The 12009-nt window shown below is 50.1% G+C and overlaps 1 protein-coding gene across 9 annotated transcripts in view; it reads left to right on the forward strand.

Annotated features, from left to right (window-relative positions):
- Positions 1-2515: 2515 nt before the first annotated feature.
- Positions 2516-12009, forward strand: part of ATP2B3 (ATPase plasma membrane Ca2+ transporting 3) — a 120481-nt gene continuing 110987 nt past the window's right edge. For 4 of the 9 annotated variants that reach the window (XR_014163923.1, XM_081893815.1, XM_081893814.1 and 1 more), the window contains exon 1: positions 2517-2871. The gene's annotated coding sequence lies outside the window, so the exon portion shown is untranslated. Of the gene's footprint in view, positions 2872-12009 lie in introns of all 9 variants that reach the window. The other 5 variants (XM_081893816.1, XM_081893817.1, XM_081893820.1 and 2 more) reach the window with 2 other exon arrangements.

Consider the following 12009-nt stretch of genomic DNA (forward strand, 5'->3'; position numbering starts at 1 on the left):
TTTAGGGTTCATAGTTAATGTTAAGTACAAACCCCATGTTTGGTGTATCAATTGCTCAGTTTGTGGGGTGCAGGGTTATCTCCAGTGCTTTTTTAAAAAAAATGTTTGGGGTACTCTCATTTTGACTCAAGAAAATCACCATTTTATAGTTCAAATCCGGAAAAATAAATACAGTAAATGGTCAAAAGTACAAAGATTCACAAAATGTTTAGGGGCATGCGTACCCCTGTGTACCCCCAGAAAAAAGCACTGGTTATCTCTGCAAGATGCTGCAAATCAACTGGTTTGAAGGGGACCCCATATTTTGGGGTTCGTAGTTAATGGCACTGATTGTAGGCAATGAAAAAGCAGTGACACCAGGGCATCCACTCTGCACTTGGTAACCTCTGTCAGACCACTATGAATTGCATCAGTTGCAGCCTTCATCAATAGCTCCACAGCAACCCTTGGTAAGTGCAATGTTTACACCACCACACCCACCAAACCTCCTGTTTTCATTGCCAGCCTAGAACTGCAAGCTGCTCCATAAATCGTAACAGCAACACACAGGATAGGGACCTGTTTCTCAAGCATCTGGAAGACCTGTGTTCATCTCAATGGGTCACAGTGTCGTAGCGTGGGGGGTGCAGGGGGGGCCGGCCACACCGGGCGCAACATCTGGGGGTTAGGGTTAGGGGGCGCAAATCCACGGGTTAGGGGGCGCAAATCCATGGGTTAGGGAGCGCAAATTACTTGCCTTGCCCCAGGTGCTGACAACCCACGCTACGCCACTGATGGGTCATAGCACGCTAGATGTGGCAACATAAACCTGTACAAAACGAAGGACAATAATATTTCTATGGTAGCAAATGCTGATCTCTTAGATTTCTGTTTTGCAGAAGATAGCTGCTCAGAGTGTCAATTTTGGGGGCAAATCTGTGTGCCTGGTTAAGTGAATCACCTCTTATTTGTGGACAAAGAAATTGGAGATGGAAGCTGAAGACCATTTCACTAAATTCTTCCTAGTTGGGGTGAAATTCTCTTGCAGTTTCTCAGAGGTGAGACTTATTACAAGCAGTGACAGTAGCATAGTTTTATCCCCCCCCCCCCAACCCTGTGATTAGTTATTGTAGCTCTTGCAAGTGGCAACAGCAGCAACTGTGTACCTGGTCACTCTTTTGCATCCTTCTCAATACACAGACTTGGAGTCCTTCCAGGGCATTGAGGAGGGTGAAGTGGCATCACACACACACACACACACACACACACACACAGACTGGAGAATATTTGGAAACAATCCTGCAAAGTGGCCTACTTTTTTTAGGGGACGGGAAAAGGATGGGATTAGTCTTCTGATACATTTGTGTTCAATTCTAACACAAATTAGTTTTGGTGACAGGTGTAATCTGACTGACTAGTTTATTCTGTCACCAGAGAATGCAAGCTTCAAATTACAGAATGCTTCATCAGGCAGTATGGAAAGGTAGCTGAACATCAGGAATGTTTGTTTTCAGCCACTTCATTATTTAGATGGGATTGAACATGTGTAACCAAGCGCTGAGGTGGATTGTGGCCCTGTTCATGAAGTTTTCAGCAGTCAGAAGGAGAAAAAAATGAGAATAGTTGACTGGAAGAGAGATCACAGACAGTTGTAACGACCCCAAACCTGGCAAGGATTATAGCACTGCACAAACAAGAGGACAGAAAGAAGATAGGCACAGGAGATCAGCTAGATTGATCCAAATTCACCCAGGTGTCTTTCTGTTCAATAGCTGCAGGATCCAGCATAAGCACCAGGAGCAAGTGCAATAGGCTCTGAGTAGAGGAAAGGGTAAAGGGCTCCTCCGTTTTACCCTCCATCATAGTAGTGGTGTTGGGTGACATGGTGGCAAGGGCAGTTTTCCTGACTCTCCACAGCACCCTGCCGAAATGGCTGAAAAAGCCCTCTCTTCTGTTGTGTGTGGCACCCTTAGCTGGGTCCCGCCACTCTGTGTCTGCGTCGCTAGAATGCAATGGATAAGAGTTTGAGGCTTGGCTGGGCGGGCCCAGGTTCAAATCACCACTTGGCTATGAAGCTCCGTGGATGGCCTTGGGAAAGGCACTCCCTCTCAGCCCATCCACCACCAGCAGCAGCACCACTCAGGCATCCGGAGCTGCCCACTTGGCCAAGGACTCTGTGGCTGTGGCTGGGATGCTACAGGGGCAGGTACGATCTGCACCAAGCAGATGGTCCTTCCATCGCGGCATCCCTGCATCCTTTCCATCAGTGACGGAGAGGCTGCTTGGAACGTACCATCACCGGGACTGGAGTGGGGGGAGGAAGCAGCCATCTGTGAGTTCCAGCAATACATATATGGGTGTCTCTTGATTTGGGGAGGTGTGGAGAACAAGGAGGAGTTGGGGGGATGGACCTGGCTGCGTGAAGTGGGGGAGGGGGTGCAGGAGGCTGAGATCTGCGATTGGTTCTCGGCCTCCAGTCACATCTCCCTCCCCCCCCCGCTTGCACCACAGTTCCCCTCCTCCCCTCGTCTCCCCCTCCCCGCTCTGCTGAGATTTGCAGCTGGACCAGCGCTCAGCGAGCTCTCTCCATCCTTGCAGGATGTAGCCGCTGCGATGCCAGCCGCAGCATCCCCGGGGCTGTAGACAACCGGCTCCCCCCACCCTTGCCCTGACCCTCCCCTTCCCTCGATCCCCTCCTGAGGGGGGCAAATCAGGCCGAGGAAGCTCCCCCTCCTTCTTCTCCTCCTCTCGACTGGATCCGGGCCAAGAGAGAGAGAGAGAGAGAGAGGGACCCGCAGTTCCACCCCACGCTTCATCTTCTCCCCGCAGCGGATTCCCTCACCTGCCTCCCTCCTCCCCACCTCAGTCTCTCCTGGGTTCTAGCATGGCCTGGTAAGTAGCTCCTCTTGAGGAGACTTTCTATTTTGGAGGGGAGTTGAGGGAATAAAGAGAGATGGAAAAGACTGTCGGTCAAAACATAAAAATAAAAGAGCCTGGGGTTTTTTTCCGGAGGGGGGATATGGATGAAAGACGCCCCCTTCCTCCTCTTGCGGAGGGGAATCCGGGCAGCCTCCGTCATCTGTAATGCAGAGATGCGCGGAGCTGGGGGTGGGTGCGCGGGGAGGGAGGGCAATGCGGTCGGGATGGCGTGCGGACAAGTCACTGCAGAAAAGAAGGCTGGGGGGCCGGGTGGGATTCTTTTTTTAAAAAAAAAAACCTTACTAGACCTTCCCTGCAACCTTTAATTTAGGGAAGAGGGAAGAGAGGAGAGGCGTTGAGCAGAAGACCTGGAGGAGGAGGAGGAGGCAGAATTCGAAAGCGGCTCCAGCTTTAGGGAGGGAGAAGTGGCAAAATGTGCATGGGGAGGGCAGGGGAGGGGGGAGAGCGTCCCGCGTCTCGCGCGTGGCCCCGCTCCCACCTCCTCTACTGCCCCTTCCCATCATTTTCGCCTTGGCGTCTATTTCTCGGCCGGTGCACCTTGCAATGCCTGCCCGCATCTCAAGGTGACAGCGACATGTTCCTGTGGTGACCGTGTGTGTGTGTGTGTGTGTGTGTGCGTGAGAGAGAGAGCGCTGCGCGCGCGCACACACGGAGCGAAAAGGGAGCGCGAGAGAGGAGGCAGCGCCGGTGACGTACCTGGCCAGATCAGCAAAGGGGGTGTGGGTGGGGGCGTACTTCAAGCCCAATAGGGATCTCCCACCCACCCACCCACCCACTGCAGCGATGTACCTGCATTAAACGGAGGGCAGGAGGAGGAGGAGGGGGCAGCAGCCACTTAAGCTTCTGACGGCTCCAAGCCTCCCCCATCCCTGCTGTCGTAGGTGGGGGAGGGGAACACTCCTCCTCTTGCTCCTTCTCCCTCCCCAAAATGTCTTGGCTGATGGAAGAACATGTGAATGTGGGGACGAATCTCTCGGGATCCTTTGGGGGCAGCTTCTTTCAGTGGCTTGGGCTGGATAATGAAAGGAAACGGAGGGGCCGAGGGATTGGCTAGGGAGACTGCGAAAGAAGAAAGGAGACGAAATGATCGCTGTATCACTTGGCGGGATGGCGAGAGACACAACCGAGGGCAAAGGGCTGAAGTACGCGGAGATGGGTCGAGAAAGGCCCGAGACAGCAGGAGGATGAAGGGGGGGGGGTATTCTGCGGGGTCTTCCATCTCAGAGCCCGGCTGATCCCGCTCAGCTCCAAATCTCCCTTCGGTCCCGGGAGAGGCTAGCCTAGCCAGACGCCCCATGGTAGCGCAAAAGCGGCGCTGGAAGGAGGCGAGGGGATGTGAGCCTCCCTTGGGGGTTTCTCCCCTCGAGATGCGCGGCTTCGTGTCCTGCAGGCTCCCTTCTCCCCGCCCGCTCCGCCCCGGGCCATCGAACGGGCCTCAGGGCGACCTCAGCTCCTTGCGAGGGCGGGCGGCTCCGGAGAAGGACGTCTTGGGAAGGAGACGGGGCGGTGGAGGAGACCAGGCGGCCGGCGCCGAGGGCGGGGGGAGGAGAGCCTGCCTGCGCGGCCGCCGAGTCCGCCGGCAGCTGGCCAAGGGCACCGAGCGAGAGAGCGAGCGGGCGCCTTCTCCGCGCTCTCCTTTGGCGCATTGCTCGGGATGGCAAGGCGGGCGGGCGGGCGGGCGCGCTCCGGCGCTTGCTTTTTTCCAGGCAACTGCAGGGGAGGGGGCGGGCTCCACAGGCTGCCGGGGCTGGCTTTCTCTGTTCCTGATTGGCCGAGCAGGCCTGATTGGCAGCGCGTGGGGGGGGCGGTGGGGAAGAGTCTGGCGGAGGCGGGGCGGGCAGGGCGAGGGGGCCTTGGCGGGGAGGGGGCTGGCCTGTGGGCTCCCACGCGGGGGGCGGAAGCGTAGGCATCTCTGGGCCCGGCAGCAGGTGGCAAATGGGGGCGGGGGCGGCAGGAAGGTTGGCAAGACCGGGATGGCCCCCCGCAGGCCCCCCGGCCTTTGCCTTTCCTTCCCGGGGTGGGGAGGGAACCCCTTCCCTTTGAGGTTCATCCATTTGTCTCCCCCCCCCCCCCACTCTGCCTCTGCTGCTGCCAGAACTTCACGACCCCTCGGTGGGACGGAGTGACGGGCACTTCTGCGCCCTGGGCAGAATGAACTGGTGGAATTCGCTGCCCGCACCAGATGTCTGGGGCCCTGGCTGCAGAAGGGCATGGGACGAGAGGCCTCCCAGTGGCTTGTAGCCAGACTGGAGCCTCCACGTTCAGAAGCAGAATACCTTTGGGTACCATATGTCGTGAGAACAAGCAGCGAAGGATCCAAGGGTCGCCTGTGCTCTGCGTCCCCGAGGCGTCTGTATGGCCACTGTGGGAAAGAGGAGGCTTGGGCAAGATGGTGCCGCAAGCATCTCTTGGAGACCAGGAGGGGAGGAGGGAAAGAGTAAAGCTTGAGAGAGAAAGGGAAAGAGAGAGCAGAGATCAAGAGAAGGAGAAAGCCTGGCAGAGAAATAGGACAAAAGAAGGGAAGCGAGAAAATATCCGGCCTGGATAAAGTGAGCAAGTAAACGGTTAAGGTACCCTAACTATGTGAGATAAAAATCATGGATCCCAAGCCGCAGCTTAAAAGTGAGACCTGGACTTTGGAAGGGTGATGTCCACTGCGGCCTAAAAGGGGCCTTGCCTTCCTCTCCCTTGGTTCATGCCCTTCCCAGGCAGGCATTCCTTCTTGTCTGGTGGGAAAGAGCAGGGTCCCCTCGACCCCACACATGTTGGGTGTTCCAGGGGGAGACCCAACTCTCACAATGCACGAATAACACCCTCAAACAAATGGGACATATGAATACGCCACACACAAATTTCATTCCTAGTGACAACTTCCAGAGAGGTAACTGAGTTTGCTGCAGCAAAGACAGCAGAGAGTCAGATGGCCTCTGGGAGGCTGAGAAATTTAATGTGGCAGCAGCTTTTGTGGGCTGGAGTCTCCTCCATCAGTTCAGTCAGCATGCAAGTCAGGCTCTATTCGCTCCCTTTCTCCTCCTTACTATATATATATATATATATATATATATATATATATATATATATATTCTTCTTTGCTTCTGACATTGACACTGTGTACAACTTGTTTTTAGAAATTCTGCTTATCCAACCACATACCCACACTTCACAAGTCTATTATATTTACACAGCTCTTAGCCGACCCATCTCTTTCCCCTCACCTGCTCACATGGGTCTGTGGTGCCCACAGAGCTGTGCCTGGGCTCATTCATCCAGCCATCTTGAATGTTCCTCATGCTTGTTATTTTCTACGCACATCTATCTTCAACACAGCAAATTATATGGCGTGTGGAATCTCCTTCAGATCTGCAGGGACCCCATAGCCCTTCACAGCTAAATGTGGGGAAACCTGTGCTGCATCTATCTTCTCTAGTTAGACCTTCTGCTTATCATGGACACTGTTTTAAGGGAGAGATTAATGTCCTCCAGGAAATTTCCAGCCTTGGAAATTTAGTTTTCTCCTCAGCTTCCTCCATAATTTAGCTTTCTCTTTAGCTTTCTCCACAAGAACCATGGTTAGCTCCAGTAACTAAGCATCCACCTACACCCCCCCCTTCTCTGCTTATATAATCCTGTATTAAGTAACCTACTCAAGTGTTTCCCCTTCTTGAGGTCGCCCTTGTCATGTCTCCGCCACTCCCCACCCTGCCCCATCTCTGGTCCCAGACCAGCCAGACAAACTTCTCCCCTCCCCCCTTAGAGAAGGCTACAGCTTTTCTGTAACAACAACTGGGGTGTCATTTTCAGATTTGGGGGCTGGGAATAAGAGTGATATTTTTCACTTGCTTTTGTAAAGAACAGAAGTGTGGGAAGGGACATTTCAAGAGCATTCTCTGTGGTTTCTTTCTGTGCTGCCTTTTAATCTCTAAAACTTTTAGAAAATATTTGTAAGTTGTTATTTATCCTTTAAAAATAAAAGTAAAGGGATTTGTGCTTTTGGTATGCATACTATGTAAATTAGTCCATTTGTATGTTCGTAACAACAGGCTTTCAATATGCAGAGTTCTATCATGGAGATAAGAAGTAATAAGGGCGATAAACACCTGTAGTTTGAAGAATAGGATGCCCTGGCTCATGAATGACACCTCTGATTGAATGGTTGTATCTCCATTGATAGCAAATTCTCCTAGCTTTATTTAGTATAGTATGTTATTTGTCTGTATTTGTTATTTGGTCTGTATGATCTGTCCTGCCCAGAGTCTATTATGTAAACAATTGTGGGTGGAGGAGAGAGATGTGTGCACTAGTATTTTTTGGGTAATTCAACCCCAGAAATTCTTCTTGGGGCATTTTCTGCACCTTGCTTTGGCTTTCCACATGTTCTATGGAATATCTCTACAGTTACATATTTAATGTACCTTATTAGGATATCAGATGCTTAAATTGAAAACCTAATGAATGTTCAAGTTTGGGATCTAGCCTAGGAAAGGGACTTCAGGCATAGCAGGGAATTGCATAGCACAACACCAGCTGCTGTGATTGGAAGGCAGTATGAAGCCTCTGGATTGGCCACTTCTGATGGAAATACTAGGAAGGTGAGCTCTGGGGCTCCTGCTAAAACCACTGAGTGTGTGTTTTTTCCCCAAACCTTTGTCTGCCAAGATAATGCACAATTCCTGTGTGTGTGTAGGGGCAACTGCAGAGGAGAATGCATAGAAGAAAATGATGTTTAATTCCCTGCCTTCAATTTATTTCTCCTAGCGTGTCCCCCCCCCCACCTGCCTCCTCCAGATGAGCTTATTTCTGAACCTGGCTGGGGGAACACAATGTACAATGGCCTGGGGGAAGGGGGCCTTTTCAGGGGGAAATTGATGAGTAGTTTTCCTTGTCCTTGGAAGTTCATTTCAGGCAAGAGATCAATGCCAGGTTTGGTTTCAGACACTTCCACTCATAGCTCCATCCAGGCCCTAATCCAGCCTCTGCCAACATGGCGCCCTCCAGGTGTTTCAGACTTTAATTGGCTGGATCTGGTTGTCCAAAACATCTGGAGAGTGCCAGGGTGCCCAAGACTGCCATAATGCATTGATTTTCCGCTACTCATTCATTCTCTTTCACTTGTCATCCGATTACGTGTTTTCTATCCATCTGTGCGTTAATCCACTGGTGGGATATTGAGAGGCCCGCAAACCTGGTCCCTGGCAGAAATTGCGTTTTGAAAGGCCTTCAGTCTGTAACAATAAGTGAAAACAATTGTATTAATAACTCACAAAGATGCCAAATATTTTTACTAGGCCAAGAAACCCACTAGTAGCCCACTATCTGTATATTATTATATAAATGAGAAAATTTTGGCATACATTGGAATGTGGCTCTTATTATCATGAGTGCTCATGATTTGACTGACTGATTATTTTTGGGAAAGGATTTTTTTTTTAACTGAACATGATGATTTGTGGTTCAGGCAGGGCTTTTTTCAGCTCTCAGCCTCTCAGGTGGCACCATTACCATTCTAAGATAACAAGGGAGGTGTCCATGGTGAGTTCCAGCACTTCTTTTTCTAGAAAAATAGCACTGGGTTCAGGGACAAAAAATCTCAAATCCTCAAGCAGCAGAATTACCTGTATAAAATATGCAAAATATTATTTTGCATAATTTTTGCTGCTTTTCTTTAACCAGAAGGTTAAGAAATCTGCCCAAATGAAAGATGATTCAGCAGTTTTTCTGATTTCCAAGAAAAATTTGCTAGACTTAGCACTCAACATAGCTTTGTTTCCATTAGGTAAAGGAACTTGCTTTTCATACATTAAAGGAAACTGAATACTGTGCCCAGTATTGGTTCACCTTCCTTCACTTTCAAAGAATCAACATGTGTACAGCCCTCATCATAGCAAATGGCTCTGCTTGGTAGCATGGTGTTCTCCATTTGAGATTCACCAAGATTATGGTGGTCATAATCTTATGATTATGCATTGAATTTGATGGCTCCTTTGTCCAACGCATCTGTGACCCACCATCTGCACTGGGCCACAGGCAGTGAAGGACATGGAGTTGAAGTAGGAGCCCTGGCAGGATTAGGACCAAAGTTTGCTGGCATCCTGGAGCAGATCCACAAGCCCGCCAACCTGGAAGCTGAGCTAATGGTATGCCAGGATTTGAGCTCTGCTAAGCTCACCTGAAGGAGGGCTGAAATGAAGGCCAGAATCAAGCAGCAGGGAGATGGGGAAGAATAGGCAGGCAGAGATCTGGTGAGCCATAGAAGCAAGGCCAAAGTCAGGAAGAGATTCTAATGTGTTTAAATGCAGATCTGATTAGATGGGAGCAAGGGGTTGCCTTTGATGGAGCTATGCTGAGCCTGGAGTTGCAGGGCGGGGAGAATAGAATCAGAGAAGTGTGGAGTTGGAAGGGACCATGAAGTTGATCTAGTCCAACCTCCTGCAATGGAGAATATTTTGTCCAATGGGCAGGGGCGTAGTTAGCTGCTCCAGCACCAGGAGCGGCAGGGACCGGGCGAGCCACCCACAGGGAAGCCATAGTGATCCACGCACGGGGGCGCTGCATGGGGGCGCTGCGGCAATCCATGCATGGGGGCGCTGTGGTGATCTACCCAGGGGGGTGGTGCAGCAAGCTGCCCAAGGAGTCCGCCTGGTGGACGCAAGCCCCACGCTGCCATTTTGGGCAGCGCGCGGCCCTGAGCCACTGTGTTACTCCCAGGAGAGATGCGTGTCTCAGGCACACTACAGGCAATAAGTGTCAACCCCCGCAGTGTGCCCTTTTGTCACCCCCTCAAGGATGACACCCGGGGTGGGCCACACACACCCTTCCTATGCCCCTGCCAATGGGGGCTCAAACCCATGAACCTGAGATTAAGAGTCTCATGCTCTACCAACTGAGCTATGTTTCACTTACATTGAATTCATTTTCCCTCTCCCCCTCTGTGATCTCAAGTGGATGGGGGCCCTACTAGCCCACAGACCAAGGAGACTCCTGGTTTGAGTCCCAGCAGGTGGATGCTGACCTCCTACTCAAGCTCCTTCCTCCTCTTTTCATCCAGGTTTCTCAATCCATCCTTACAGATACTTCCCTTAAAACACTGTGAACCATCCATTTCAACTGAAGCCTGCCTGCCTCTCTGTGTGTGTCTGTGTCTCACTTCTCCTGCTTGGCACTTGCCAGGGGTCAGTGCATTACTGATCAGCCTTGGTCTCCTACCCCTTTGGCCGAACGCAGCCAGCCAGGCCTCTCTGCTATCAACAGCTTATACATTATTTAGGCAGCCAGTACCCATTTCAATCAGACAATGGAGTGTAGCTCCTGCCTCAGAAACACTGCAGGAAGAATTTATGGGTGAAGATGGATGCAAAGCTGCTGGGGGGGGGATACTGGTTCTGCAAGGTTGGAGGCAGAGGCTGGTTCAGGGTGCTGAGTGGCTCACAGCCTTTACATCAGTGAAATGCTTGGGGGGAAACTCCAATGACAAGACTTAGATTTCTTTAAAATAAAAAATTAATAACACAACAAATTAACAGATAAGTGCAAGAATGTTCACGTAGTGCTTGTGAAAATAAAAGGGGAAACCACTTGTTTCAGTGGGTGACAGGGACAGCACTACTGAGCCATCATTTTGGTCTGCGGACTTGCCTGTCTGTCATTTCAGTTAGGAACGTGGGAATAAGCTGGAGCTGATCCTACAGCGGAGGGGTCTGCTGTGAGCACTCATTTTACGTTGCATTCCCCCCCCCCTTCTGTTTGTCGCTTGCCCTGTTAGGTAGACTAGAAATTCAGGGGCACACTGCAAGAAATCTGTGGCAAATGTGAACAGGCACCCAGCCATTCACCATAATACATGGCAACACGCTCTGGTTGACCAGCAGTCCAGCATACCCTCAACACACTTCTTTTGTCACAACCAGCCTTGACATTTTCAAGTGCACACCACAGAGTTTAATGGGGTTTATTCAAGATAAATGGGCATTGGATTGAAGATTTAGTCATATATGAAAAAACTTATAGCGTGAAAAAGAACTCAAGGGTGGTGTACACAGATATAAGATTTAGCAGTGTTTTGAGAGCACATAACCTAGAACAGTAATGTTCCTCTGGAAGTTAACAGACTACAGTACCCATCATTCCTGTCCTCTGGCCATGCTGATTAGTAAGGCTGGGTGATACATCAATGTATCATCGCAAACTGATTTGAAGTCCATATTGTCATATCAGTTTCATTTCTTTTAGAGAGCGAGATTAGGGTTCAGGCAGAGATGGCAACCCTGCCATTTGACCTGGAAGGAAGGTCTGATAAATAACTCTAAGTGAACAGGTGACAGGCTGCAATTGCTTTTGTGCAGCGTTTCCCAACCTGGCGCCCTCCAGATATTTGACTCCGAATGCCCATCAGCCCCAATGGACAGGGATGATGGAAACTGTCATCTAGCAGCATCTGGGAGGTGGGCTGCTCAGGGTGGGGAAGCTGCTTGAGTGGTAAATAAGAGGTACCTTGCTGCACATGTTCAGACATGTTTGGCCTGTAGCACTTTTTACTTTGCTTAGCATCTTTCATTAAAATAGCACCAGGGTTGCAGATGGAAGGCAGTATAGCTAAATGAGAGTGGCTGAAACAGAAGACAGTGAGGAAGGTTCTTATGCAAGAGTATTGGCAATAGGGGTTTTTGGGGTGCTGGTTTTAAAAACATTTTTTAAATTTTTATTTATAAAATTAGTTTTACAGCATGAAAAAAACCCTAAAAACCAACCTCTCTCTCTCTCTCTCTCATTTCAACTCCCCCCTTTCTGTGATTCCTTTTTTTATAATATTTTACTGCATTTCCAAAATTAATTTAATTTAATTTAACTTTTAAAAAACATTATTGAGAAAAGTCCAGAATCCCAGCCCTGGACCTTTGCTCAATAAAAATAAAAGGTGGAGGGGCTGATGAAAGTGCTCCCACACCAATTATCCATAGCAACCTAACTTCAAGAATCTGCACTTGCAATTTGGGCGAGGCTCCAGCTTGAGACTTGCAGTCAGGATTGGAGTGGTCAGATGGAAAAGAGGACCAGGCTCTTCCTGCCTTTTTAATGGTTGTGTAGAAGGAATTT

Source organism: Podarcis melisellensis (genome assembly GCF_964234715.1).
Source record: "Podarcis melisellensis genome assembly, chromosome: 17".
Classification (NCBI taxonomy): Eukaryota; Metazoa; Chordata; class Lepidosauria; order Squamata; family Lacertidae; genus Podarcis; species Podarcis melisellensis.